Source organism: Falco peregrinus, chromosome 7 (assembly GCF_023634155.1).
Source record: "Falco peregrinus isolate bFalPer1 chromosome 7, bFalPer1.pri, whole genome shotgun sequence".
Lineage (NCBI taxonomy): Eukaryota > Metazoa > Chordata > Aves > Falconiformes > Falconidae > Falco > Falco peregrinus.
This window is the reverse complement of record NC_073727.1, coordinates 11,243,698-11,250,526: the sequence shown is the minus strand read 5'-3', so window position 1 is coordinate 11,250,526 and position 6,829 is coordinate 11,243,698.

The following is a 6,829-nucleotide window of genomic DNA, read 5'->3' as shown; positions in this document are numbered from 1 at the left end:
ACAAACTGTTTCTGGTCAGTGCAGGTTTCATGGGGCTTCACCTGTTTTCAGGCACTTTTCCTACAGCCCTGAGCTTTCCCACAGGTTTGCGAGTCCTTTTTAATCTGGAAGGGTCCTACCACTTCCATTTAATTCTCCCTCAAGGTCCTCTCCGATGGCCCCACCGTGAAGAGCTGACAAAACCCATCTGGGAATAGCCCAATTTTTTGGTTATAATGCGCTTTTGCACGCTTGGGGCCAGGAACCCGGTGGGTGAAGGATGCGCTTGAACGGTCCCGGGTGTTCCGAAGTCGCAGGAATATTGTTAAGCGCTGGCTGTCTCGTTTTAGGAGGGAGTGGGGGTCGCTTCTCTCCTTGCGGCAGGGACTGTTGGGTGTCCTGCCTTGTGGCACCTCACGGGGCACATCAGCCAGGGCCCGGCACTCAGACGGCTCCGCCAGCCTCCGGCCGATGCCCAGCTGCCAGCCGGGCTCCGTCACGGCCCGTGCCGGGGGATGCTCCGGGCGGCATCGCTTTTCCCGAGCCCTTCCCCGTGCATCCCGCTGCGCCTGCGCTGCGCCTGCGCTGCGCCCCCCTCCCGGCCTGGGGCAGCGCGCGGGGGCCCGGGCAGGCGTGTGCTGACACCTCGTGGTGCGAAACGCTTCCTTCGCATCCCCCCCAGCCCTCCCTCCCCCCCCAGCCCTCCCCAGGCCTCCCTCCTCCCCAGCCTTTGCAGCTCAGCCTTCACCCACCTAGCTGATGTGTTCTTGAAGGACTGCTGCTTTACAGGAGCGAAGCGATAATTAGCGAACAATTTAGATTCTTCTTTCTTAATTTGAGCTACCCGTACAGTGCCTTACCAACTTGCAATTACACTGATGTTCCTAAATCACCTGGGCTCGTTTGACATTCTTACCTCTCTATAAAACCTTTTTCTCGTCTAGTAAATGTTGGGGTAGAGTTTGCCTGGGTCCTGCTTCACAGGAGGGTTGCATGGGGAAAGGGGAGCCATGGGCATTAGCAGCGAGACTTGAGTTTTGCAACTAAATCGTCATGCTCATTGTAAAGAACATAAAAGGTTTAAACTCAGCCTTAACAGGGCCTGTGCTCTGCAGGGACTGATTAGGAAAAGCAGGGCAGCTATATGCTTTCAATTTTTTTTTTTTTTTGGAGATCTGCTGTACTTAAACTTCTCTGGGCCTGCCGCCTTGGTAAAATGATGCTGTTTGTTAAGAGAACATACATTTGTTCTGCCACCTAGTGTCCAGCTCTAGAAATACTCAAGTTTTGGGTTTTTTTTTTGAGTTAAATGTTTGTTGTTTTCTCTTTAAGTTCCTATAAACACAATTAGTGATGTGGTGTAAGCTTAATTTTAAGGCTTAGGTAGGTCTTCGATAGTAATACCACTCAGTGCTTTCTATTATTTAGAAATTTGGGGAATACCAGGGAATAGCATATTTTTATTTTATATCTCATCATGTGTGTGTGTATGGTGTTTTGAAAAAAAAAAAGCCATGAGACTTTGACCAGACGTGTTCTTGCAGCCTTGTGAATTTTATTTTATATCTCGTCATGTGTGTGTGTATGGTGTTTTGAAAAAAAAAAAAAAAGCCATGAGTCTTTGACCAGACGTGTTCTTGCAGCCTTGTGAATTTTATTTTATATCTCGTCATGTGTGTGTGTATGGTGTTTTGAAAAAAAAGAAAAAAAGCCATGAGACTTTGACTAGACGTGTTCTTGCAGCCTTGTGAATTATACAAATAGTCTTATTTGAACTAGGACTTTTAAGGAGTAGCAGTGCTAATAAGGATTCATAAACTGGAGTCCTAAATTCCTTAATATATATTATAATCATGCTACTCATACAAGAAAATGCAAGCCTTTTTTAGCTGTTCGACTCCTGCTAGAAAATCAAATGCTTCTGCCTGTGTGAATGTGCCTGTGTACTTCCCTGCCGTGACTGTGGTTGCCACAGAAAACCCTCAGGTGGAAAGCGCGAGTGGCTTCAAACCCACAAGGGTTTTGACCGTAGCATGAAAGCAGCAGCACTGCTGCGCTCTGTGAACAGAATGGGGCTGGGGTTGGTGTTTAAGCCCTGGGAGCTGAAGGTGAGTTGGTTCCTCTCATAGTCGTGGTCTGCCAGCTGTCCCTTGCCCTGTGCTGCTCAGGGGTGTCCCAGGCCAGGAGAGACCTGGCACGTACCACAGCAGAGGGCTGATGAAACACCGCAGTGGGCTTGTAAAGGGGGTAACACAGCCAGAGTTGTTAACTGGCTTGCCCCCATGGAAAGGCACCAATAATAATCACTTCTAAAATTGCATCAATAGAATTAGAAATGGTGGCGATGTCACCATGGAGATTTATTTCTTCTTCCAGAGGTCATTCAAGGGTAATTTAAGTGTCCTTCTCGTACAGGGCCATTCATTACTGAGTACCTTCCACAGGATACCCACCCTGGGACTGAAAGCCATCAAACAGCACAGATCTCCTGTTCTTACACCCACAGTTCCTGCTTGTCCTACACCCAGTTCCAGCCTGATGGGCTGGCACACTGGAAACCATTGTGCAAGGCTGGTGTGTCTGGCCGTGTGGCTGCAGACATCTATCGCTACCCAGGCACTCTGCAATACAAAATTAGCCCTGTTTTATGTTATATTGTCACTGTCATATCTGAGCATCTTTGGCTTTTTGCAGCTTAGCTGGGGGCCAGATACCCCGTTAACGTAAACTGCTTTCTGGATTACAGCCACAGGAGGAAGGAGGTGCTGGTTTGTTTTAAAGCAGTTCCTTTGCCTGTGGAAGATCACAGGTTTTGGAGGGATTTCCGTCTTTTTCCACCACAGCTTAACAAAGACTGAGATTTCGTGTGAACCTCAATGTATAGGAACCAACCTGCACTGAGTATAAAGGTGGGAGGGAGTTGGAGTCCTCGCAGTCTTTTGGATAAACTCAGGTGAGATTCCAGCTGGTGTCTTCGGTAAAAACACTTTGAAATCCCTAGCCCTGGCGGGGAAGTTAGTGGCATCCCTCACCTGCCAAAACTCAGCAGCTACATCCTGCAGCTCTGCCTCAGGTCAGAGCTCTCCCTGAAGCCATCAGGAGCTCTGAGCTGAACTGGATGCTCCCTCTGGGCAGCAGGAAAACCTGGAGATAGGCAGCTAGGAAGGTGTCTTTGCACGTCGGCACCAATCCCCTGGCCCACCTGTGGCCCTGCTTCTTTTCTGATTCTGGTCTCCTTTGCTTTTGGGAATCGCATTTTGCTGTAGGCTGTCACCACGGGGGTTTGCTGATGCAGCACCTGAAAACAGACTAACTGGGATATGAGTTCATACTTGCATTTTTGCTTTATTTCCTGCGCACTTCCCTCCCCGCTGCCCGCTGTACACACACAGAGCATACCCATAAAGATGTGGAGAAGGGGGTGAGCTCTGAGGTGAGAGAGTTTGCTCACGATGAGATAGCCGCTGTAGTAAGGACAACAGTTGACTGAAAAAATGTGGAAGAGCATTGCGAGACTGCAAAGTGACAGGATGGGAAAACAGATTGAGTGTAGGCAGAGTGAAGCAATATGCATAGGGGAAAATAATCTCTGTGTACCCCCTTCAAGATCAAAATACTGGTGGTTTTTTTTTTCCATGAAAATGTCACCTGTTTGTTAGCAGTTGAAAATGCCAGTCAAATGTTAGGAATTATTAGGAAAGGACTAGAAATAAAGATGAGGATATGCTGTATAAATGTCACCTTACCTTCTTTTGAGTGTGATTGATCCCTTATCTCAAAAAGGATATAGCGGAACTGGAAAAGGTCCAGAGAATGGCAAAAAGGATGACCAAAAGTAGAGAATAGTTCCTCTGTGAAAGGAAACTATGGAAGTCCAGTGGGCTGGAATCCTTCAGCCTGGAAAAAATGACATTAGGGAGGGTATAATAGATGTCTACAGCGTTACGTGTGCCATAAAGAAGGTATGGAGCAGCCATTCACTGTCTCTGCTAAGAGAAGAACTGGATGCCATCGAGTGCAGCCGGCCACAGGCAGGCTCAGGGCAAGCACCAGGAGCTGCTGCCTCGCACCGTGGATGGAGAGCTGGGGAACCCCTCACCCCTGGATGCTGCCCGAGCCGAAAGCTGAAGCGGTCTCAAGTGGGGGCTGGGCAAGCGCTTGGAGAGCGTGAGAGCCGCTGCAGGGTACTGAGGTGACAAACCGAACCGAGCTGAGGAAGCCCCCGAGCCCCTTTTTGGCCCCGGTTTGTTTTGGGTGAGCGCTGCTTTTGGCAGGAGGGAGCTTTGATCCTGCCCCACCGTGTGTGAGCGCGGCACAGCTGGGCACCCCTCAGGGGCTGAGCGCGGCCACAGCACCCAGGGCTGTGCGTGCCCAGGGGAAAACTGCCTGTGCTCTGGGCTGCTGCTGGTGTTCTTCTCCCAGGAGGGGGATGCAGGAGGTCTCCTGAGAGGCCTCTGTGCGGAGGCAGCCACAAACATGGAGAGGGAGGACACTGGCATACACTGCTGCGGCCATGCTTATGCTTGCATGTGTTTCAGCGCAGGAGAATAGAGTTGAAAAAAGGTTTCCTGGGTCATTGAAGCCAAACGCTCTCTACCAGAGCCAGCTACATCTTACGCCTTTCACCTCAAGCACCCCCAGCAAACCGGTTGGGTTTCTCCCGCAGGGCTCAGGGCTGGGAAGAGGACAGGGTAGCCGCAGCTCCTAAATACAGCAGGGCACAGCCCTGAGAAGCGGTGGGGATCCAGCCTGTGTCATGTAGCAACACACAGGAGAGACCACTCGGGCACCTCAACGCAAAGATGCAGCTGGACGTGCTTCAGGCACAGCTCTACGGTGCAAATGGGACCATCACAGCATCCCCCAGGCTGGACCTGGGCTCTCGCCTCTCCACAAAACTCACACCACTTGAGCTAACGCAGGTTGTGATGTCGAGGTCCTTAAATTGTTTGTCTCTGTTTGTAACAGGCTTGTATTGATTTAGATTAATTTGGTTACCTAAAAAAAAAAAAAAAAAAAAAAGGGTTGTGCTGATTGCTCTAAATGGATTAAATAGTGATTTTAGTTAAACTGATGGCAGGCTTGTGTGTAGACAGGGCCTGGAGCTTTGTAAGCTAATGACTTGGCAGTAATGATATGAGTTTTTTTAGACAGCCGAGACCAAGCTGTTTTAAATAGAAGACCATAAGTGTTACTATTCTAGTAAATGGTCCCCAAATGTGACAATTTTCCACTAACTTGGGCTCCCCCTGAATCCTGGCGGATCTCTTTGCTAACTCTCACTTTTCTGGTAATAATTTGGCAAGTACTTTTACTCCAAATGGATTTCGGAATAAATCCACGTATATGTAAAACATGGGAAATTTCCATTTTTTTGGTAAGATTTTCTGATTTTTGTTCACCTTCCTAGCCTGTTAATTTTCCACAGTCTTGGCAATGGAAAAAAAAGTATGTCTTCGCTTTTTAGAAAAACTCAGAGGAAAAATGCAAATGAGCCCAGCTCCTGCCAACAGCAGGGACCTTTCCCCACAAGTGAGACCTGAGAGGAGGACAGGTCCAGAAGCAGCTATTTAATTTCTTCACCCAGAAAAGAGCAAGGCTGAGATTAGCTGTTGGCCATAAAATCTTTTGTGCCCATATCATCTCAATGGGAAGAAAGCACCACATCTGCACAAAGCCTTTCCCGCCTGCCTCTGAACCAGCCAACTGAGCTTCTGCCAAGTGAATCTGCCTTCACAGGTCTTTTCTCTAAGAGAAACTGCAAATTCCTTTTTGAGTCATCATTCTCTGTTGATGCTTTTGTCTCCCGGTTGAGACTGAAATTTGAAAAGAACCCAACTCCAGACCAGTGAGTCACTGAGCCTTGGTTATCTCTGATTTGCAAGGAAGCCTTCTGAGGTACCGACTAAGCCTTAGCTCAGAAAACAACAGTCCAGCAGGTAGGCTGTGATCCCGTTCTGTCTTAGGCGGGTTTATGGAACCAGAAGCAGAAACTTGGTGGCAAGGATGAGGAGGAGACTTCATGCCTCAGAGGAGGAGAGGACAGGAGGAAGGAAAAGCTCAGGGCTACCAACAGGACAGCGACTGGAGACCAAGAATCCTAATTGCCTAGGGTAACAAGTACATGGTAACTTAGCGTGCACTAACATGGATTTTTGGCAAAGGGTTTTCTATACCACTAGTGCATGTTGAATCCGGGACTGCTTTCTGCATTCCTGGATCCTGGAAGTTGGATCCCAATAACCTGGAGCACGTGTAGAGGTGAAGCCATGGGAGAGGGACAAGACACAAATCAGGCAAATCAGGGGTTAGAGCATTTCTAGAGGAGCTGGGTTACCCAGAAGGAGTAACAAACTGGTTCTTTGTCCAAGACACAGGCCAAAGAGATCAAGGGAATCAGCACCGTAAAAGCAAGTGGGTTGTGGTGACCCAACCGAAGCAGCTTGCTGGGGGTGGTGGTCAGTAAGGGGTAGGGAAGGGCAAAAGTACAGCCACAAGGCAGTCCCACAGCTTTAAACTCCAGTCTGCTTGTAACCCTGTGGCAATTAGCGCTGTGGAAGCCATCCACATCTTCACTGACCCCCTTTCCAGAGTGATCTGCCAGTGGATGAATGCCCTTTGGCCCCTCCTTCTGACCTGCAGCGTGTCCCCATCTGTTCGTGCAACCCCTGAGCCTGTGACTGCACTCATCCCTCCCATGTACATCCTCAGTGCCCATCACCAGGGTGTATCAGCGTCATGGGAGCACTGATGAACTGCCCTTATGTCAGGGAAAGGGAGCTGACACCACCGTGCAGTTAGAATAAGGACACAGACTGCGGCAAAGCAGAGCCCTGGACCCACACGCCTC